The sequence below is a fragment of the Lissotriton vulgaris genome, chromosome 5 (genome assembly GCF_964263255.1).
Source record: "Lissotriton vulgaris chromosome 5, aLisVul1.2, whole genome shotgun sequence".
In the NCBI taxonomy this organism is placed as follows: domain Eukaryota; kingdom Metazoa; phylum Chordata; class Amphibia; order Caudata; family Salamandridae; genus Lissotriton; species Lissotriton vulgaris.
Window position 1 is genome coordinate 1,767,644,047 of NC_141693.1, and position 23,394 is coordinate 1,767,667,440.

Consider the following 23,394-nt stretch of genomic DNA (forward strand, 5'->3'; position numbering starts at 1 on the left):
GCCTAGCTACTAACACAAGTGTAGCTATAATATTTTGTGTGCTATCCAAGCAGACCTCTAACTAGCTACATACTATTGATACACTATTCTAAATACCCAGTTAGTACTCATGCAGTGTAGGAATCATCCAATCTGTCCCATGCACTTCTTTAATCACGTTTCTATCATTATCTACTTATACTATCACTCCACCAATACGTAAGCACTTTTAAATGAAGTGTTCACTCTGTTTGCAGCACTGTCATCATTCCAGTTATTAGTGGTATTCTTTTAAAATGACCTAGGCACCAACACAAGTACACATAAAATATTCTGTGGGGTATAATCCTTGCTAGGCCGGGGGAAATTGGCGGCCGCCGAGTAGGAGCGGTCGTGAGCTCTCTCGCTGGCTGTAGGGCTGTAGGGTGTTCCCAGCATGTTTGTGGCTGAGGGGCGGGATTTCTGAGCAGTGGAAAGCAGCGAGAACAGCGAAGACTGCGGAGAGTTGTGGCAGCAGACACGCCGACACGGGAAACATCCTTAACAATGCGGTTAGTACACCGTAATGCTGTTACATCGCGGTCGTTACAACGACTGCATGTAACAACGCTATGCCATTACAACGCAAGTCTTTACATCGACTTGCGCTAGATGGCGTGCTAACATTAAAAATGGTGTAGTTTACTATCCCAACACCTTCCCTACTGATAAGTGGACTGGAGTTGGAATAGTAAATTACACTTTTTTAATGTTAGCACGCCACCTAGCGTAAGTCGATGTAAAGACTTGCGTTGTAAAGGCATAGCGTGGTAACATGCAGTCGTTGTAACAACTGCGATGTAACAGCACGCGTTGTAATAACACGCATTGTTACATCATACATCCCGCCGACACATCGGCACACCGGATTCTTTTGTTTGTGGAATTTTGCAGAGCCTTTTTTGAAAAAAAGCTAATACACCAGCATTTTTTCGTGATTCCTGAGTGGCGGAGAGCAGTGAGTACAGCAGAGAGTTGCGGCAGCCATTATACCAGATATTTTCTTTTTTTAGAGAGGGTGTTTTGAGGTGTTTCACAGTGCCTTTACTGTTTGGGTGTGGGCGCGTTTCCATATTACTGAGTCGCGGTAAATAGCGGCAAACAGCGGAGAGTAGTGGTGGTGTCTTCCGGTAGTTAGTATACCGGTGTTTCTTCCTGCTGGAACGGGCGTCCCTCGAAATTGTGGGTAGCCTGGAAAATTAGAAAGTATTAACGGCAGTTTTTGAAGGTATCTGGGCAGTAGCAGCGGCACGGTTCAGAAGGAGCCGTACTGCCGCAGCAAGAGAGGGGGATCCTCACCGAGGAGCACCAGGAAGTAACGCGCACTATCCCCGATCCCGTATAGTGACCCTAGGTCGGGAAAGAGTCGTAATATATCACAGTTGCTTCGCTCTTTGGCACTGGACAAGTTCAATCTTCAGGAAGAGAAGAAGAATGCCAGAAGGGAATCCAAGGAAAGATCTATGAGCCAGGTAAGGAGGAAAAAGAGGGGTGTATCTCAGGAATTACGGGATACACAGAAAGCTGTAGAGGGGAGGGGGATCTCCACCATCCCTAGAGATTAGGCAGGTAGAAGGAGGAGTAGAGGCACAGGAAGAAAGAAAGAAGAGGGCTCCCAAGGAAGTATAACGAAAAAGCCGGGAAAGGAGGAGGGAACTATTGCTATAAATAGATATACGCTGAGGAGTAGAGGGATTTGGGGTACAGAGGACCCTACAGTGAGTATAACGGGAGCAAGAGTTAAACCTGAGTTGCAGATAATTTCCCCCAAAGAGTTAAAGGAATACAGAGCCGAGGTAACCTGTTCCTCGACCACCACGTCTGCATTAATAACTCAGAACAAAACAGAGCAGGATAGTACCCTAGGCCGCACACAAAAACTTTATAAAAAAACACCTGTAAAATTGGAAGGGCGAGAGAAAGGGAAAGGGAAAGAGAGAAGTAAAAAAATCCAAAAGAGTTAAAATCACCCCCTCTCTGCGATCATACTTTAAAGTACAGTCACAAGACCTGCTACTCAGTAATTCTGATTCTCATCCTCACAATCAAATGAATTCAACAAGTGTAGAGCCACAGGTGTCACATATGATAGCCGGTAGGAAAATGAGTCTGCCCTCAGAGTCAAGCATACATGAGGATATTATTGTACAAATTCCGACTAAAAACAGTTATGATCCACTGATGGGCACGGGAGAAGATATTGGCTCAGAAAATATGGGGCCAAGTGTTTTAATTGCTCAAGGCCCTAAAAGTCCTCAAAGGGAACAAACTTCAAGTTTCCACCTTCCTCCTCCTCTTACTGAAAACAAAACTGAAAATAGCAGTGTAGGAGAACCACTGTCCATACAGGAGGAACCACAAGATCTGGGGAAGCTAATGGCAGCAATGCTAACTGAGATTAGACATCCGTTTGTAATCTTGGAGGAGAATCGAAAAAAGATTCAAAACTATTGTGAGTTACTGGAGGAGAAGCTCAATGGTTTAGTGGAAAGGGTTACAACTGTGGAGACTGCGTATGGGCAGATTGTGGCAAAAGTAGTGGTTAACCAGTTGGGAATTAAAAAACTTCAGAAAAATGAGCAGGAATTGAGAGACAAGATTGACCAACTTGAAAACAATGCAAGACGCAACAATATTAGAATATTAAATGTCCCAGAAGGAGTGGAAGGTGGGGACATCAAAACATTTGTCCCCAAGCTTATTTTGGATCAGAATTCTGATATTGATCAAGTTTTCCTTGAGGAGGACATACCGCGAGTTCATCGCGATCCTTTTGTTGCTCGCCCTGGTAGAAAGGCTGCAAGAAGAATTCTGGTGAATTTCAAGTCATATACATTGAAAGAAATGATACTTACTGGGGCATTAAAAGCAGGCTCATATAAAAAAGACGATTGGCAGTATCGTATAAGGTCAGACATCTCGCGTACTACACTTGACCGCCAATGGGAATTGGGTAAATTTATTTCAGAATTTAGAGACCTTGGAGCCACAGCAAAATTAGATTCTCTGCTTCACTAAGAGTTATGCTGAATAACAAAATGCACAATTTTCGAGATCCTAATGAAGTGAGAATTTTTTTAGATGAGTTGAAGGCTCAGTCATAATAAAAAGTAACGCATTATTAAAGCCCTACGGTAGAGAGAGTTCAAATGGAGGTGTAAATATACCTCAAGAAGAACGGGAGGGTTCCCCAGGGAGGTGGGGAGGGATAGGGGGGGTCACAGGCAAAAATTTTGAATGTGTGGGAAACACTAAAACTATAATTTTCACTAAGGGTGGGGGAGCATTGGGGGAAAAAAAAACAAAAAAAGTGTCCTCAATTGTTATAGCCTTATTTTCTTTTGTGGCTTAAAAGTAACAGTCAAAGTTAAAGGTTTTTTTTCTTTTTTTCTTGTTCTTTTTAATTTTAAAGCATGGCATTATCAACAAGAATTAACTGCCTGAGGGTTATGACATGGAATGTCAACGGTCTGAGGGTCTCTTTAAAAAGACAAACATTTTTAGAGTATCTTAAGCTTTCTGTTGCAGATGTTATATTTATACAGGAATCCCATTTAACCAAGGAAGAATGGCTAGAAACAATAAGATACCAACCATGGGTGGATCACTGTATATGCACGTCACAAACGGCTACAATAAAGGGAGTGGCAATCTTGATTAGGAAATCCTCATGTGGCATATTAGAGGAAACACAGGTTGACCCATTAGGCAGATGGGTAATCGCAAAGATAAATTTCCAGGGGAGTCGGATAGTATTTGCTGGCTACTATGGCCCCAATTTAGATGACCCGTGACCGTTAAAAAATATATTTTTACATTTAGTTGAATTTAATGCATCTATTATTTTGGGGGGGGATTTTAACATACCTTTAAATCCAACACAAGATTCCACATCTAAGAGGCGAAGGACTGCAGTTCCAAAAATGAGGGCAGTAGCAAAGCAAAATAAGACCGACTTCGGACTAGTGGATATCTGGACTATAAAAGGGGTTAAATCTGGACCTGTTGCAGATAGATATACTTTTTATAATAAAAAACATGGTCACAGATCTAGAATAGACTTTTTCTTAACATCAGCTTCAATCAGTAATCATATCAGTAAGGTCTGTCACATACCAGAACACCTCTCTGACCATTCAGCAGTATTATTACATGTAGAGTTAAGTAGGAATTCAGAGGGGAAAAGATGGACACTAAATAGATCACTTCTATTGGATGGTACAATAATAGACAATCTAAAGTAGTCTGTCTCTGAGTTCTTTTCATTTAACCTTAATTCAGCACTTCTATATAAAGTCTGGGATGCATTTAAAGCACATTTTAGAGGAAGCATGATAGGAATTAGTGCGTTTTCTAACAAAAAAGAGAAAACAGACTTACGGGCTCTAGAAGATGCGATTAGATTGACACAGGGAAAGTTAGCTCAAGTCCAGAACATAAACAATGAAATAGAGCTAACAAAGGCAAAAAATAATTTAGCGGATTATTTGGAGGTTAAAGTAAGGAAAAGATGGGAAGTGAGCAAATTCGCGAATCACAAGTATGGTGAAGGCTGCAGCAAAATGTTAGCCTGGAAAACAAGGGCTGCCTATGCAAGGAATATAATTAAAGAAGTTAAAACTCTAGACACCGGATTGGGTGTTACAGATGAACCAGGGATCAAGCAAGCATTTACGTCTTTTTTTCAAGAGTTATACACGGAAAACTTGACCCCGAGCGAGGAACAAATAGCCGCCTTCTTACAAGATTTTGATCACCCATACCTTACTGATCAGCTTAAGGAGGAGATATCAGCCCCTTTTACAATAGAGGAGATCCATAAAGTTATCAATAATTTAAAGAAAGGGAAAGCCGCAGGTCCTGACGCTCTCCCGACTGAAATTTATTCTGTGTTAGAACAAGAACTAATCCCAATTTTGTTAGATCTGTTTAATACTATTTATATCGAGGGAAAAGACTTGCCTGAGTCTTGGCGAGCAGCAACTATAGCTGTCTTGTTGAAGCCTAATAAAGATCCAAAGCTTTGTGAATCATATAGGCCGATCTCCCTCCTCAACTCAGACTATAAAATCTTCACACAATTAATTACTAAGCGGCTGGAGAGGGTGATCGGTCTTCTGATTCATGAGGATCAGAAAGGTTTTATTAAAGGAAGTCACTTGCATGACCTCACACACTAATTATTTGGTACAAACGATTTGGCTACTTCCAACGCTATACCGTTAACAATAATGACATGTGATGCGGCTAAAGCGTTCGATCGCGTTAATTGGGTTTTCCTTCAAGAAATAATCCTCCGTTTTAATTTAGGTCGTTATTTTTTGCGGACAATTAAATCACTTTATAAGAATCCGGTGGCACAAGTCTTGGTAAATGGCTCCCTTTCTCCACAGATTATAATTGGGAGGGGTACCAGGCAGGGGTACCCCCTTTCACCTTTGCTTTTCGATATGTACATCGAGCCGTTAGCCATAAAACTGAGGCAATGTCACAATATTAGCCCCTTTCAATGTAATGGGTGGAAAAAAAACTAAGTTTATATGCAGATGATGTAATGATCTTCACGGGTCATTTGCAAGATTCAATAAATGCCATCTGGGATACCCTAAAAAAATTTGGGGAGATTTCAGGATATGCAGTTAATCAATCTAAGACAGAAGTGATGCAATGGAACACACATTATACCTGTGATCAGATCCAACAAAGTATTAGATATCTGGGGATAGAAGTAGTGCAGAATATAGACTTAATTGCGAAAGTATATTTTGATAAAATAACATCTAAGGTCAAGTCTCAACTTCAAAAATGGGATTCACTGCCCCTGTCCTTCCTAGGCAAATCAAATCTGCTAAAAATGGCAATTCTTCCTAAATATACTTTTATATTTAATTCTATACGCCTGGAATTCAGGAAAGAATGGATAGCCAAGATCAAGGCCTGTTTTCAAGTTTTATATGGGCAAAAAAGAAACCCTGGATAGCTTGGCGAAAGCTCAGGGAGAGAAAGGAGGATGGGGAGTAGCCACACCGGACCTTCTGCAATATCAAAGGGAATTCCACTTAAAAATCTTCAGGCAATTGTTAGGGAATTCCATCTCTTTTACACCTTTATTTAAAGCTTTGACTACAGGTTTTCAAGACCAAGCCGGGTATTTTTTGTTTAAATTTGGGGACCCAGAGTTTTTCAAGAAAGTCAAACTAAAGATTTTATTGGCAGCATGTAAAGGCTGGTATCAAATAAGAACATCACAACGTATACACTATTATAGTACACTAGCCCCTATTTGGAGCTCACCAGGCACCCCAAGTTGTCTTCAAGATTCTCTAGCGGTTCCAATTCAAGCAAATGGCGTAGCAAGATGGGGCGAGCTGTTGGAGGGGTCGGCCATAATTTCTTGGCAGAAACTTCAGGATATCACAAGAGGGACTGTTTCCAAATTTAAATACTACCAATTAGTAAGTTGGGCCAAATCTCTTAAAAATCTTGGCGAGGGCAACAAACTTTTTGAAAAGAAGGCAGACACCACAACCACTGGAGGTAAAGAAATACCCACATGGTACAGGATGTTAATTCCCTCTGGCAGATTCTCAGCAGTGGTTTGATGCGATTTGGAGGAGAGAGCTGCCAAACTACGATCGGGAAACCATATGGCAAGTATCTTTTGCGGTTCTATGGCAGAATGTTAAGGCTGCTTCGCTAAAAAAAAATCATTTATTTAGTCTCCATAAAGCGTATTGGACCCCAAGAAGATTATCTAAGATGGGCTCTAAAAATGCGATTTGTCAAAAGTGTGGGGAAGCAGATGCCGATGACGTCCACATGTTCTGACGATGTCCATCAATACAAGGTTTTTGGAATAAATGGGGTACAACGATTTCCAGTAGTGTGGGGTTTGAAGTTAAGGTGAGTCTTTCTCAAGTAATTTTCGGTATGACCCCGGATGAGGAAGTCACAATCCAGATATTTAAGAATTACAAAATTTTAATGTTTGTGCTTTTTCTACTGGAGCGCAGGGAATTATGTATCAAATGGATTTCCCCACTAGAGTATGAATGGGTTAACTCAATACATAGATTCGCAAAATTAGATAGAGCTATAAGCGATACGAAGAAAACTGCATTTTGGAAGATCTGGGATGAATGGTGTAATAGAGATAACAACTCTCTGGCAGATGCATCAAAGTTATGTTTTGCGAGTCCTTAATAGCAAATTTTAAGGATTCGCTATTAAAGACTCGCAAAACGGGATGCATGTAGGAATCGCAATGTTATTAGCGATTCCTACATATTCCTTATTTGCGATTCGGTAATAGCTAATCGCTAATAAGGAATGGCTTTCCCGTTCAATGGGAAAGCCACTCCTTATTAGCGATTAGCTATTACCGAATCGCTAATGTTCCACTATTTCAAGGGTGCCAGGGTGTCCAAAGGACACCCTGTTGCACCCCGGAAATGGACCTGTGCACAAATGTTACACACACACATGCCCTAAGGGCATGTGTGTGCAAAACATGTAACTTTGACAAATGCACAAAAGTGCATTTTTCAAAGTTTTAGCAAATTACCACGAAGTTCAACTTCATGGTAATTTGCTCCCCCTATTAGCGAAATCGCTATTTTTTTGGGTTTGATGCATTGCATTTAAGGAATCTCATTTTGGGATTCCTTAAATGCAAGAGCAATTTAAGGAATCGCTATTTAGAGATTCCTTAAATTGTGATTTCTGCATTTGGGATGATGCATCCCAAATGCAAAAATACCCGGAGGAAACGGCCAGATTCTGAGAATCTGCCCGTTTGCTCCCGGTATTTTCTTTGATGCATTTGCCAGATAATTGCCTAAAGATAACTATAAGAGTAAGAGCAAGTATACCTCTAAATCTGGTTTGGTTTTCTTTCTTTCTTCTCTCTATTTCTGTGGACTGCTCCCTTTCCCTTTTTTTTTTTTGGTTTGTGGTTTTGGAGTCCTATGATTATGTTGGTAGCCGTACAGGCCAGGAAAATCCAATTTGGGTTGGACTGAATTTCCTGGGGCAACAATATCTGCAGGGCCTGTAAGAGTGGAGAATAAATGAGAGGGAGCATGCAAAGATGTGAGGCTTGGGGGAATGAGGACCCGGTGTGTGAAGCTAATTTGCATCTCCTCTGTAAACAGAGTGATCGGGAGTCTCTACCCTGGAGTACCTGGGAGTAGGCAACAAGATAACTCCGGCATCGCTGATCTCTTGCACTGTTCTTACTTCAAATACTCCTAATTACAAAAGGGCTAGAAACAAATGAGGATACAAAAAAAATATATATTATGTGCATAATCTCTACAAATCTCTAAGCAGATACATACTATTGGTCCACTCTATTAAATACTGAAGTACCATGCAGCATAGGATACCTCCTGTCAGTCTCTGGGCACTGTGTCTCCATCAAAGAACCAGGTCTTGAGTATCTTTCTGAGCTCTGCCAGCGAGGGGGCCGTAAGGAGCTGGAGGGGAAGGACGTTCCAGATCTTGGCAGTGATGTAGGAGAAGAAGTGGCCATTTCTGCAGGAGTGACGGATGCAGGGTGTGTGTGTGCGAGGGTAAGTGAAGAGAAGCGCAGGTACCTACAGGGTCGGTGGAAGTTCAGTTGATGGCTGAGGTAGGCAAGTCTTAGGTCTTTGAGGGCTTTGTATGAAACAATAGGGTCTTGAACTGGCATCACTTCTGGATGGGGAGCCAGTGGAGGTCTTTTAGGTGGGGCGATATGGGTTCATTTGGGGAGGTCCAGCATGAGTCTGGCTGCAGTGTTCTGTATGGTCTGGAGTCTTCTGAGGAGCTGGGTAAAGATGCAGGCGTAGAGGGAGTTGCTTTAGTCGATGTGGCTGGTGACGGGGGCCTGAATGATGGTCTTTCTGGTATTGGCTGGGATCCATCTGAGGATTCTGTGGAGCATGCAAAGTGTGTGGAAGCAGGGGGAGGCAACTGCGTTGACCTGTCATTTCATGGTCAGTTGTCTGTCGAAGATAATGCAGAGGATGGGTGCGTGGTTGGTCGTGTGAGTTCAGCAGGCCACCAGCTTGGGTACCATGCGAAAGTGTTCTTCACGAAGATCAGTACTTCAGTTTTGTCAGAGTTGAGTTAGTGGCAGTTGTCTCTCATCCATTTGACTATATCGGTCATGGCGTCGCAGAAGTTTGTTTATGCGTTGGAAGGGTCCTCGGTGAGTGAGAGGATCAGTTGAGTATCATCTGCATAGCAGATTATATTTAGTCCAAGTGATCTGACAACATTTTTCGAGGGAAGTCATGTAGATGTTAAAATGGGGTGGCGCTCAGTGATGGTCCTTGTGGTATGCCACATATGATGTCTTTGGATGCAGAGTTGTAGGGAGGCAGTTGGATGCTCTGTGTACGTCCAGGAAGAAAGAAACCAATCCACTGGATGGCGTCCTGCTGTATGTTTATGATGTAGAGTCTGTTGATGAGGGTGTTGTGGGAGAGGGTGTCAAGGTGGATCAGGGCCATCAGCTCGAGGAGTGTTCTGATGTCTGTGGCGGTGATCAGTGCAGTCTCGGTGCTGTGGTTGGCACTGAATCCTAATTGTGAGGCGTCCAGTAGGTGGTTTTGTTCCAGAAATTTGGTGGGCTGATGGCTTTTTCCAGTACTTTTTCTTGGGTATGGGAGTAGGGAGATGGGACGATAATTATTGAGATTGCTGCGCTCAACAAAGGCTTTCTTTAGGAATGAGTCTGACGTCTGCGTGCTTTCATCTGTCTGGGAAGATTGCTTTAGTAGATGGAGGTGTTGAGGATGCTGGTGAGTTGCGTGCTGATTGTGTTCGTTGCGAGGTTGTAGAGGTGATGGGAGCAGGGGTCGGTGGGTGCACTGGAGTGAATGAAAGACATGATGGCAGAGGTGGTCAGGGTGGTTAGCGGATGTCAGGTGGTAATGGTTTGGCTGATGTTTGCTGGTTGGTTGAGGTCTTTGGGCTTGAGGGTAGTGAGTTGGAGGTTGAATTAGTTGTAGATGGTAGTGATCTTGCTGTGGAAGTAGTCTGAGAGGGTGTTGCAGAGTTATTAGGAGGGGTTGATGGTGTTCTCTATGGCCATTGGGTTGAACAATTCTTTGACTATTTTGAAGAGTTCTTCTGTGTGGTTGGCCACGGAGTCGATGCGGGTGCTGATGGCTACTTTCTTGGCTTCTTTGATGAGGCAGTGATAGTTGCCGAGGGCTGTTTTGGGAGCTGCACTGTCGGCTGAGTTCTTGGTAGCACGTTATCATTTCTCCAGTTGGTGGCAGTTGTGCTTGGGGGTCCTGAGGTCAGGATTGTACCAGCTGGGATGTTTGGAGGTCTTGTTTGCTTTTGTAGGTTTTAGTGGGCTAATTCTGTCGTCACTGTCCATGATCCAGATGGTGTAGTTCTGGATGGCCTGGCCGAAGTCTGCTGAGGACTCGGGTTGGGAGGTGGTGAGGGTCTTAGACCATTAAATTTCAGTGACCTTGCTCCAGCTGCGGTTGGAGGAGATCTGACGCCTGGTGATGTTATGCTGGGCATCGCTGATGGTGACGGTTTGTTCACTCCAGGTGAGTTCTGTTGCTGTAGGTGAAAATGGGTTCAGGTTTATGTCTGGCTTTGTGTGTGGGTCCAGAGACTTGTTGGGGGAGGTCAATGCTGTTCAGGTTCTCCTGGAGGGTGATGGAGTTGGTGTCTTTGAGGTCATCAATGTGGAAGTTGATGGGACATAATACCAATAAAACATTGACAAATAAGTAAATCTAGATTGTCTCAACCTCCACCTATATATAGTTATGCTGAACATATAACTCAGGGTGCATAGATGTGGTGTTACGCATAGTAAACCTATGTGCACTTACCTTTCAATATGTTGTCCCTCAATAATCTGTCCTCTATATTTTTGTACCCTCATATTCTGGGGACTGATATTCAGCAGTACAATCATGGCAGTTAGCTTCAGTCCAAATTTGACTCTTCATATATCCAATACTGGGAGGCTCCTCCACTATGGCAGAGGAGCGTCGCCCCACTGCAGGAAATAGCAGACACACCTAAAATAAAATGATAATAAAGCAGTTAATAAAACTGCTTTATTATCATTATATTTTACTCTGAAGCTGCTGCCGAGTCTTGAGGGTGAGGCTTCTAAAAGTAGGAGGAGTGGTGGGCTCAGGGCACTACCGGTGTGCATGTAGCTTTGGCCGGCCGTCTAAATCTACATGGGCCTCTAAATCTACATGGGCCGTCTAAACCTACATGGGCTCTTGGAACTTGGATATGTCTTGGATATCTCCAAGCTATTGCTTGGAAATATCCACAGGGCTCAGGATCACAGGCTCCCAGTCCCTGCTGGAACGTAGAACCAGCCCGTCCACCCAATCCCTGTGCTTCTCTTATTCTGGTAATACCAGCATGAGAGTCGTGCCTGGATTTGCGCAGGGCACTCTGGGAGCCTGAGTGAGAATCGACTTGTTGTGGGCTTAACTGAAGCTGGGTACATTAGGATTTAGGTACATTTTTATTTCTCGTCCGCCCTACTGATTTACCCAGCTTGCGGCCGCCACTGATCCAATGACAACCTTTGGGCTGCAGAGAGCAAACAATAGGCGTTCAAAATTAACAAAACCAAGAATTTGGCATGGTCAGTGTTTGAAGTAGCCTTCCTGCAGCAGGTAAAACTAACTAACTATTACCTGGGGTTGTAGTCCATTCTTTTTTTTTTTTTTTTAAATAATTTTTATTGTAGACACACCTGTACAGGCCAATAAACGGATAACAGTAGCAGTCTAAATGTCAGCAGATATACATTACATTTCGTTAATCATTACACAGCCTTCCGGCCCACAACCCGGGGGTCGGGCGGCGGTAAAGTATCTGCACTGCCATGCCTGACGTTCCGTAGAGAGAAGTGGTTAATGTCCGGAGGAAGTGTATGCCTACTTTTAGTACCCCACCAAACCGCGCGCTGACCCCAACTCCCCCCATCCCCGCGCTAGCCCCTAAACACCCCCCCCCCCTCTCTCCCCAACCCGCACACCATCCCCCGCCTAAGGCTACATTAAAACTACCTCCGGGAAGCTAGCCTCATGTTCCCCGTATTCCTGCTGTTCCTGGGGCCTCAACTCTCTTCCTCTATGCCCTCCCCCCCGGGAGTTTCCTCCTGTGTTTCAGCCTCGCTGTCCCTGAGCGCCTGCACCATTACTTCCCATGCCGTCGCGGTGTCAGCTGCTGTCTGGCTAGGGGTCCTGCGCGCTACCTGGTATCTATGTGTGCTATCAGCCGAGGCCCATTTCAGAAACTCCTGCCGCCACCTCCGTGGAGTAGGTCCCAGCCGCGCCTTCCAATTCCTGGCAATCTCTCTCTTCGCTATCATCAACCCCATGTCGATGAACTTACTCGTGAGCTTATTTTTGGGAGTGTGGGGGAACCAGTGCAACAGGCATTCGGCCGGTCCATACTCTAGCGATCGTTCCGTCACCTCATTCAGTACTTCCCCTACTTCTTGCCAAAAGCCCTGCAGGAGCGGGCACGCCCATAGCATGTGTACTAACTCAGCTCCTTCTTCCGGGCACCGGGGGCAGGCTGCTGTGTCGTCACTAAAGTACCGCCGTATTCTACCTGGTGTCATATATGCCCTGTGTAGCACATAGTAGTGTATCAGCTGGAACCTGGCGTTCCTTGTGCTGTTACGGGCCCTGCGGACAAGTTGCGCCCAGGTCGTGTCTGGAATGTCCTTGTGCAGATCCGCCTCCCATTTGGCTTTCAGGGATGCGAGAGGAGGGATATTCTCCCTAACCATTCGGTTATACAGGCACGTAACTGCCTTGACCGTGCCCGCCGCCATCATGGTGTATTGGCAAGCCGCCGCCGTCTCGGGCTCTCCAAGTCCCGTGCCCCAATGGGCATGCATCGCCCGGGTCACCGCTGCGTGCAACAGGAATCCCCCTCTCGAAATATCGAATCGGTCTGCGAGCTCCCGGAACGGGAGCAGTGTCCCACTCTCAAAGAGGTCCCCAACCACCTGAATTCCCGCTACTTCCCACTCCTGCAGGCACGACCAATCGCCGCCATGTGGCAGCGCCGTCAGCATGGCCAGTGGTATCTCAGGCGCATAGGGGCGTCGGGAGCCCGCTCTCCTCTGGGTCCGATTCCAGCATTGCCGGTATGTGCGCTGTTCCAGCGATAAATCCCGACTGTCCAGCCGCTGCTGGAGGGTTATGTACGCTAGGACGTGCCTGGGTGTTCCCCTCAAGTTTTCCTCCTCAGGGCCCCGGAAAACCCTCGCAACCTCCTGCGTGAATATCTGCAATTGGGCCGCTAGGTAATAGAGCTCGAAGTCCGGCACCGCCAGCCCCCCCTCATCCTTCGGGCGAGAGAGCGTGGTCAGCGCTACTCTGCACCGTCCCGCTCCCCAGATGAACGACGTGATCTGAGACTTGAGGAGTTTAAAAAAGGAACCAGGTATCCAAATTGGGAGCGTCCGGAAATAGTACAGTAATCTCGGCAGGGCCACCATCTTTAGCAGGGAAATCCGGCCCGCTACTGATAGCGGTAATGTGGACCAGAAGGACATACAGCCCTTCAGTCCGCGCACGCACCGTCCCAGGTTGCCCTCGAGTAAGTCTTCCGGCTTGTGGTAGATATGAACCCCCAGGTATTTCATGCAGGTAGGGTTCCAGGTCGCCGCCGACTGGTGCTGCGGCTGGGCAGTGCCCTCCAGCAGCGGGAACAAGCCTGTCTTGGGCCAGTTGACCCGTAGGCCCGACATCTCTCCGAATCTCTCGAGTAAAGCTTCCGCCTTCCTCAGGGCCTCCCCTCCGTCGCTGAGGAAAAGCAATAAGTCGTCAGCATACAGCGAAATGAAATGATGTCCGTCACGGGTCTGCACCCCGTGGAAGTGCCGCCCCGTCCGGGCCGCGGCCGCCAGCGGTTCAATGGCCAGCGCAAATAGAAGCGGTGATAGGGAGCAGCCCTGTCGAGTGCCCCGCTCCACCGAATACCGCAGGGATACCGCCGGACCTACCCTCACTCTCGCAATCGCATCCGCGTAAAGGATCTTAGTCCAGTGGATATAGCCAGCTCCCAGGCCGAAGCGCTCCATGACAGCGTAGAGGTAGTCCCACTCGAGGCTGTCGAAGGCCTTTTCAATATCAACCGACAGTACCAGCTCCGTCCCTGTCCTCTCGGTGAGCCCGTCCATGATGCGGATGAGCCGCCTGATATTAGCCGTGGTGTTGCGGGTCGGTATAAAACCGTTTTGGTCGTCATGCACCAGCCCCGTCATGTGCGGTAGGAGTCTCGCCGCCAGAATGGAGCTCAGGATTTTATAATCCGCGGTGAGCATAGACAGGGGCCTATATGACGTGGGGTCAGTGCTCTCTCTGCCGGGCTTCAGCAGTGGGACCACCAGCGCCTCCCTCATCGATTGCGGTAGTCGACCCGTTGCCTTTGCCTCCTTGTAAACCGTCTGGAGACGGGGGGCCAGCACGTCCAGGTTTTTGGCGTAAAACTCTATGGGGAGTCCGTCTATCCCCGGCGATTTGTTCCTCGCCATCCGCCTCACCGCTAGTCGTATCTCACTCGCGTCAATGTCCGTCCCCAAGTCCTTCGCCTGCTCCGCTTCTAGCTTGCCTAGGGGCAAGTCAGCCAGGAAGGGACCCACCAGTTCCGCCCTGCCGCCCGGGACACTCTTGTACAGACCCTCATAGTATTGCTGGAACACGTTGACTATGCCCAGTTGGGTCTGCTGTACCACTCCCGTCGCATCCCGCAGCTGGAGTATAGGAGCGCATCTTCTGGAGGGGTTCGACAGCCATGCCAGGAGGGTGCCAATCTTATCGCCCTCTACATGGGAGCGTAGCACGTACCGCTTGTGGTCAAAAGCCCGAAGCCTTTCCACCTCAACGGCTACCGCCTCTTTGGCCGAGCAGAGGGCGTCCTGGAGTTCGGGCCTCCCAGGCCTCCTCCTCTCCGTCTCCCTCAGGTCCTCGTCTACCTTCGTCAAATCCCTCAGCAGTACCCTCCGCACACCCACATAGTCTCGGATGCAGATGCCCCTTACCACTACCTTAAAGGCATCCCACTCCACCGCTCTTGAGGTTGCCGTCCCTGCGTTCTCCGCGAAATACGAGGCCACGCCCTCTGCAAGGGCCTCTCCGAAGAGGGGGTCCTCCAGTGTCTCAGGCCTCAGTTTCCAGAGCGGAACCCTGGGCTTCCCCATAACCCACGCCAGTCGGACCAAGAGCGGGTTATGGTCTGAGATTGTCCTCGTTAAGTATTCCGAGCTGGTGACGCACGGCAGCACTTCCCGGGAGCAAAGTATGGCGTCTAGTCGGACGTGCAGGTCATGGAGCCCTGAGAAAAACGAGTAATCCCGATCAGTCGGGTGCTGCCCCCTCCAGACATCTACGAGTCCCCAGTTCTCCTGCCAGTCCCTCCTTCCCTTAGAGAGTCTGTGTACCGGGGAGTCACGAAGGGGGGGGTGAGACCTGTCCAGCAGGGGGTCGGCAATGGAGTTAAAGTCACCCCCCAGCAGGACCGGGCCCGCAAGGGGGTGGGCCAGCGTTCCCGACAGTGCAGCTAAGAAAGCCAATTGGTCCGTGTTCGGGGCATAGATGCTAGCTAACACTATATCTCTACCTTCGAGTTTCCCCTCCACCACCACATACCTCCCTTCCTGGTCAATCCAATGTCGTGAGAGTTGGAAAGGTGTGCCCGCCCTAATCCATATGAGCACGCCTCGCGCATAAGCTGAATAGTTGGTGTGGTAAACCTGGCCCCGCCATCTCCTTTGTAAGGCCTCCCCCTCCCGTTGTGTGAGGTGCGTCTCCTGCAGCAGCGCGATGTGTACTCCTCTCCGTACTAAGAAGGCATGCACTTTGTGTCTGCGTTGCATAGTGTGAAGGCCCCGGACATTCCAGGTCATACAAGTCAGAACATTTGCATTAGCCATTATCCCAGTGATCCGGTCGAAACCCTCCTCCCAGGACTAGCCCGCCGGCGGTGATGGTGCCCCCTGTGTGAAAAACAAAACTCCCCAACAGCCCTGTCAATGGCGTACCCAGGGTCAGCAGTGTCAAACAAACAAACCAACAATCCCCAACTGTGGAGCCCCCCCCACCCCCAGAACAGGCCCCAATATCGAAATACCAGTCCCCATCCAAACTCCCGCACCTGGTAGCCCAGGTCTCAACTACACAGCCGCAGCTGTGGGTGCCTTAAGGGCCTGCGGAGTGCGGCCTTGTTCAAAGGGAGGCCGCGTCGCCCAACTCCGTCCCTCCCCCCAGTTCCTCATGGATCAACTGCCCCGAGTCCCGCCGTGCACCCCGGCCCCCATTGTGTGCGAGGACAGCAACCCCCTCACCCGTACAACCCCAACTTTACCCGATCAGCATCGACAGTAGTTCATATATTGTGGACCTCATCAGCCGTTTGCGGTGTCACCAGCGGTCCCTCCATTCGATGTAGTCCCGACAAATCCGATTCCGAGCCAGAGGCCGAAACATGAGTGTCCGAGTCTGAGGCCCCTCTGGACTCGGAGCCCTCCGCTCGGCCGAGCTTCCCCACCTCCAACAGCGCCGCCTTCCTCTCCGCCTCCGTTTGTGAGGCCGTTGGGCCCAGCTGCCCCTGACCTCTTTTCCAGAGTCTTTTCGATTTCCGCTGCCGCTTGGGCGATCGTTCCCGCTCTTTCTCCCGCTCTTCTCGTATTCTGGCTCCATCGGTCCCGGCCTTGTACGTCTCCCACCAGTCCCAAGCGTCCGCCGATGTCGTGAAGAAAAGCGCCCTATCGTCCACCACCACTCGTAGCCTGGTTGGGAATAGCAAGGAGTAGGGGATGCCCTCGGTCCGTAATTCCCTCTTGATCGTGAGGAAGGAGGCGCGCTGTTTCTGCGTCTCAAAGGTGAAGTCCGGAAAGAGGGTGACTTTGCTGTTGGCAATCTGGAAGGGGCCGTCCTCACGGGCCCTACGCAAGAGCAGATCTCTGTCCTTGTGATGTAGCAGCTTGGCAATGATCGGTCTGGGTGGAAGTCCAGGTTTGGGGGATCCTGAGGGGACTCTATGGGCCCGCTCTAGAGTGAAGAATGGCGATAGTCCTTCTGGCGCCACCACCGTCTTCAGCCATTCCTCCATGTAGGCAACCATGTCTCCCGTCCCCTCCGTTTCCGGCACACCTACGACTCGAATGTTGCTGCGTCGGTTTCTATTTTCGGCGTCCTCCGCCCGTCTCTCCAGGGTGCTTATGCGGTCCAGGGCCTCCGTCAGCTTACTCTCCATCGCCTTGTGAGCTGGTGCCATGTCCCCGATCGCCACCTCCGCCTCCTTAACTCTGTCTTTCAGTTTATCATGGTCAGCCCGGAGTAGGCCCAGCCCCGACGCCACCTGCGCTATGTCATTGTGGAGCGCATCCCTGGTGGCCGTTATGGCGTCCAGTATCCGGTCCTGCAGCCGCTGTAGGTCCGTCTGTTCCGCAGGGCCCCCTTCTCCTGCCTTTGATGCTGCCGCCTCCTCCGCCTTAGTCCTCGGCTTTCCCATCGTGGCCGGCCCGCTGCTTTCGGTCACCCCGACTGCTCACTGGCTCCGGCGTCGTGTGTCGCCCCTTTGCTCCTCGGGGCTTCGTTAGGCGGCCACTGCGCCCCGGGATGGGCGTCGCAGTTTGTGTGTTCGTCGCTGTGTCCAGCCCCCAGGTGCTGAGGGGTAACGTGCACTCCGTTATCAGGGCGATGTAACAGGCCGTATGCCAGGGGCCCTTCCACCTCTCGTTGCAGCCTCCGTGGGATCCCCCAGCGCCTCCACGAGACGCGTATGTCACTGCCTTGGGGGAGGGGGGGGGTGCCCAGAGTGCGCTGGAGCTCTCACCGTTTCCCTCAGTTCCCCTGCTCCCCAGGAGGTCCTCACTCGCTCACCGGGCCGGCCGATGCCTAAGTCCGGGTCGGGCTTCCAGATCTCTGCCGTACGGGGCCACCAGGAGGCCACGCCCACCTCGCTTTCCACCGGTGGCGCTGCTCACCGCGGCCGATTGCCGAGAAAACAATCCTTTCCGTGCGGCGCACGGCACCCTCAGCTGTCGCGCCCTCACCCTGCACGCCGGCAGTGCGAGTTTCAGCGAGCCGCCGCTCTCCGGGGTTTCGCTGCGGCCGCCATCTTGCTCGGCGCTAGTCCTGCAGCCGCTCCAGAGGCCGCCGCGATCGGCGGCCGTTCTCGGGTTCGCGGAGTCGCCGGCTGCCCAAATCGCGCCCAGGTGGTCGCAGCCGGGCCACCATCCGGCGCCGGGGTACACACGGGCTCCACGGGCCCTGGATCAGGATTCTAGCGGGGGAAGAGGCGCGGAGCTCCGGGCTCACGCCGCCATTCCCTTCGGCGCTCAAGCCACGCCCTGTTGTAGTCCATTCTTGTTGATAACATTTTCTAGAGATGATCAAGGCAGTCCTTGGTTTCAGGAGGAATTGAACTTTTTATATGCATTTCTCTTTTATGCCGTAGACAGTCTCCCTGTACTAAGACTACCAAAGCCTCTAAAATAAAGAAAAACAAAAGAAGCATCTCATGAGCACTGCTAGACAATAGGATAGGATTTTGACTGTGGGTCCTTTTATTTTTTATTGGGTGAACTTCAGAAAAGATCAAGGCCCGGGAACAAGCTGAAACCGACGAGACCAAGGAAACTCCTGGCCACCGCAAACCGTTTGCCAAAAGATGCCATTTCTCATGAGGTTTGCATGACTGACAAATTTCAATAGAGTCTTTGACCCGTAGCACGGGCACTCATTCCTTCCGCTAAGGCACAAAAAAGAATGAGTCAGCTGAATTTAGAAGTCAGGGACACTCTTTGTGGGAACACAACCTCCACTCCAAGCAGTCAGGAGCTCACATGGTCCTGGCTTCACAATTAGACTCATATTTCAAAAGGTTTGTGCTATCACTTGGTTGTGCGCCCCTGAAGATGAACAAGCACAGTCTTTGCACTGGCAAATTGAAGAGTTCTTCGTTCCACGTGGCATTTTATCTTTTTTTTTTCCACCAGTAAAAAATATCTCTATTTCAGGCAAAGCGGTGCTAGAATAAAAGAGCCAATTGGCAGCTATTAAGGGATCCTAGGGAGATGTTGGAGGTAAATTAGGAATGTACAGCTTTGCATGCTGATTACACACAATGATCCGGGCTTATTGGCGGGAGACAATGGCGCTGTTGTGAAGGGACCCAGCAGAGACAGCGATGCTTTTCTCCGCTTGAGAAGGGCATTACTGGGCCGGCTCATCAGCATGCGCGTGTTCCCGCTCAAATGCTGGCTCGCAGTTGTCCGGGTCTACGTGAAAGGATTTAGGAAAGCTATTAATTGCGCGTCCTCAGATCAAAGACTTTTCTGGGGGCCTTGCCTTTCAGACATTATTTGGAGAAAAAAAAACGTTGCCCCGGTTTTTTTTCTGTGAATTTATTTTTCAGATGTCATTTTAGTCGCTCAGCAAACCTTTGAAAATATTTAGATGTTATTTAAGACGCTACCGCCAGGAAATATGGGCCAGACGGTTATTTAAGGAAGATGAAATCGTCAAATTATCTTGAAATTAATAATGGTAATGAGTACAACTTCTTTAAACTTTCGTTATGTCATAGAGAAGTGTGGGAAACCTATCCATTTAACTATGCAAATTTAACTACGATGTTTTTTCTGCGATAGTTTGCTAAAAGAAGACTTAAAATCTGTACATGTATTCATATTTGTATTAAAATGTCTTTAAAATAATTATGCAAATACAAGGAATCAAAAAGAAAAGGAAAAAAAAGAGCCAAGCAAGCAGGCAAAAACATGGGGCCTCATTTATGAGGTTTTGGCGAAGGGGAGTGCTGCAAGGAATCATGCTGCGCTGTCCTACGTCAAAACAAAAGGGCAGGAATGCGTCATATCTATAAGATATGATGCATTCCTGTCCTTGTCCCCTGCACTGGGGCACAATGGACTGCAATGCCCCAACGCAAGCACCCTTGTACCATGATGCAAGGGTGCCTGCACTGGGGGGCTGATTGATTTTGTGCAGGAAGGAAACCTTCCTGCACAAAACAAATCAATTCAGGCGATGTTCTCTTTCTATGTGTTTCCTATTCTGACGCATTCCCAGGTGTAAGATTTCTCGTATATCTGGGAATGCTTTAGATTCCATGGGTGTAGCCCGGGAACACCCACACCAACACCCATGGAATGCCCCTTTCACGCAGTGTTCTGTGGGAAAATAGCACATATTTACAAGGTCATGAATAGTCACGTAAAGTGGTTTTAAATGGCCTTGTAAATAGGCTGTGGCACATTGCACCACCTGAATGTTAAAAAAGTGATGTTCCAGCGGTGCACATGTTCCGCAGCCATTGATGTGTAAAAAATGCTTGACTACTACTCTACACCACCCGTCTATCCCATTGTGTTTCTCTTTCGTTACTTTAAATGTTGCAACCTTCGCAAGAACCTAGGCCTCCAAAACTCCTATTCTCACTCTGAGTCCCTGAGTCCAGGTGGGACAGACAGCTGAGTCCGAAGTAATGCACCAGGTGAAATCCTATGACTCGGAGTTCAGAATTTACCAGGTGTTTTAATTATCTCTAATTCGGAGTCTTCGCCCAAAAATGGGGAATGGCATGCAGAATTTGTGTTGTCCCACCAGGTCCTGCACTGCGCAGAATAGACCAGGCATTTTTGTTCTGACAAAGTATGGTAGCTGTTTGCCCAGGGACCGCAATTAACTTTAACTCTGCCATCAATGTACTCTGCAAACGTATCCTCACAACTAGTTTCTTTCTACCCACTTTATCTTTCTTAAAGGACCACGTTACTCTCTCCATCTGAAAATCCGCAGGGGTTGCAGCAATTTGATTAAAGGGCACAGAACACATGCTAATATAGGAAAGCAGAGTGTATGCCAGGAAGAGTCACTACTCAGCTCACCCGCACTTTGAGACAGATGATGATTAAGCAGACTTCCGGTGGCTTTTGGAGATGAGTCCTGTTGGCTTCTTGGTACTCTTTGTCCACGTTGTTGGGCTCTTCAGGCTGGCTGGAAGCTCAAGGTCCTGCTTCAACACAGTTTAAGGCTTAGCCCTAGTCTTAAAGAAACAAAACAGTATCACACAGCATCACTTTCAGCAAGCACCACAGCGGGGTCAGCTGAGGTCTGTGCTGAGGTGGGTCTTCTCTGAGCAGGAGCCGACTTACAGTTTACATTCGATGTCCTTGACATTTGGGCTGCAGCACAGGATCTATCAGCGCAGGCAGATCTAAACAGTTTTATGCCCATTTTGGGGTAGTTTCCCACCTCAGATAGGCTTCTGGGAAGAGCACGTACTCTCTTCATCGGACTTCATGAGTCAATAAGTGTGTGTCGTCCCCCTAGTTCCATGGTTAGGGGTGTAGTTATTTTATTTATTTTAGTATTTTTTTATTTTAGGAGTTTTGTATGTTGCTGGCTGGACCCGAGGGTATCAGAGCGCTTCACAGCAGGCAACTAACGTGCAAATGGGCAGTACAGAGAATATAGAGGAACATAGCGAATCAGACATATAAATAGTATAGGTTGCCAAGGTAATGGGACCCAATGGTTGGGGACCCACTGCCCAAAATGATGGCTCTTTTGTACTCCCCCAAATAATTAACGAGGGCCCATTTTCCTTGCTTGTATCAGGCCAGAAGCGAGTTCCACTCTTGAGATTTTGTGATACTTGCTGTATGTAAAGGAAAGAATACAACCTGAGGTGGAGCAAGCACAGACATCTGCTATCAGAGCCTCCACACAAGCTCCATTTTCACTACCTAGCTGCCTCAACAGTTTGGCAGGAAATAATGCAGAGGGAGAGAAACAAAAGCACTTTTTAACACAGTCAATCTGTGGGCTCTACTGTGGAACAGTAGTGAAGTATGGTAGTTATGGTCCCCAATCAAAGCAAGGAAAGTGAGCCCTCTCATGCCTGGTTAGTAAGTAAAAGACAGCCAAAATGAGGATACATTAGCAGCTAGGATTGCAACAGCTGGCGTAGTAGACCTCACACCCTATTGTTCCCAGATACCACTGCACCTGTTGCACTAAACATAGCTATGCCCGGGCTCCCAGAGCCTTTACATGCCTTCACTGCATTGCTTCACTCTTGTCCACAAACTCTGGTTAACAATATCACCTCTGTTGTCGCACAAAGGGAATCAATTCATTGTTGTTGGGCTGCATGGATGCTTAACTGTCCATGCATTGCAATGGAAGCAGTCATTTGGCAACGTAAGGAATTGTGTGATGGATCCAACACCTACTTTATGCTGAATGGTCTATTTCTAGAGAGATACACTCCAATAATTTCTGCCACTATGCCTAACTGTAAAAACAGGTCTTGTTAATCTGTTTACAATTGGCTTAGGACAACAAAAGGCCTTGACATCTCTGTTTGCACTTTTCTCCACGGCGAGACTTGCGAACAACCTCAGAAAGCAGTTCTGCGAAATCTGTACGGCATAGAGACCTTGGTTCCCGTGGAAACAGGAATTTTTCAGTCAGCACCTCTGACTCACAGACATGAGAAATGAGTTCACTTGGAACAGCATGATTCCGCTGTAAGTGGATATATTATTCACTCTGAAACACTGGGCCTGAACGGTAATCTCTAGAAAGAGAATACAGTGCACGCTCGCTGTGTCTTCTTTGATTTGGATGTTCAAAAGTATTCACAAACCTGAATTTGTGCTATCTTATGTCATGAGAGATCATAACAAGTTAGGTTATCCCTTGTCATAGGTTATCTTATGTTAGATCCATTAATGTAGCACACTTTTTCTGCCATTACTATGGTTTTAACAGCACATTAAACATATCATTATATGCAGTCCTCTTGTAGATGGGGTGGGGGTAATCATAGTACCCATGAAAAGCAGGATCAGTACTGATGTGCAGAAGGTAGGTTTCTTTTTAGAGTGACACTGTGAGTAACAAGCATTTGCAATGCAATAGGTCTCGCATTAGGAAAGTTTGAGCTGTTGGTATTGTAAATGGCAAATTTTATATTTATCTGTTGGTTTTGAAAATACCAAAATTAATAGCTTTGTCATTTACAATGCCAATAGTTTTAACTTTCGCAAATGTGACACCTATAGCATTTGTAATGCAATATGTGTTGTATTTACGTGACTTAGATGTTGAGTGCAGTGTAATTATGTGGCGTGTAATTATGTGGCACTGAGTGGTATTTGGAGTGCATGTTGCATTGAGTGCAGTGTAATTATGTGGCACTGAGTTGTATTTGGAGTGTATGTTGCATTGAGTGCAGTGTAATTATGTGGTGTGTAATTATGTGGCACTGAGTTGTATTTGGAGTGTATGTTGCATTGAGTGCAGTGTAATTACGTGGTGTGTAATTATGTGGCAC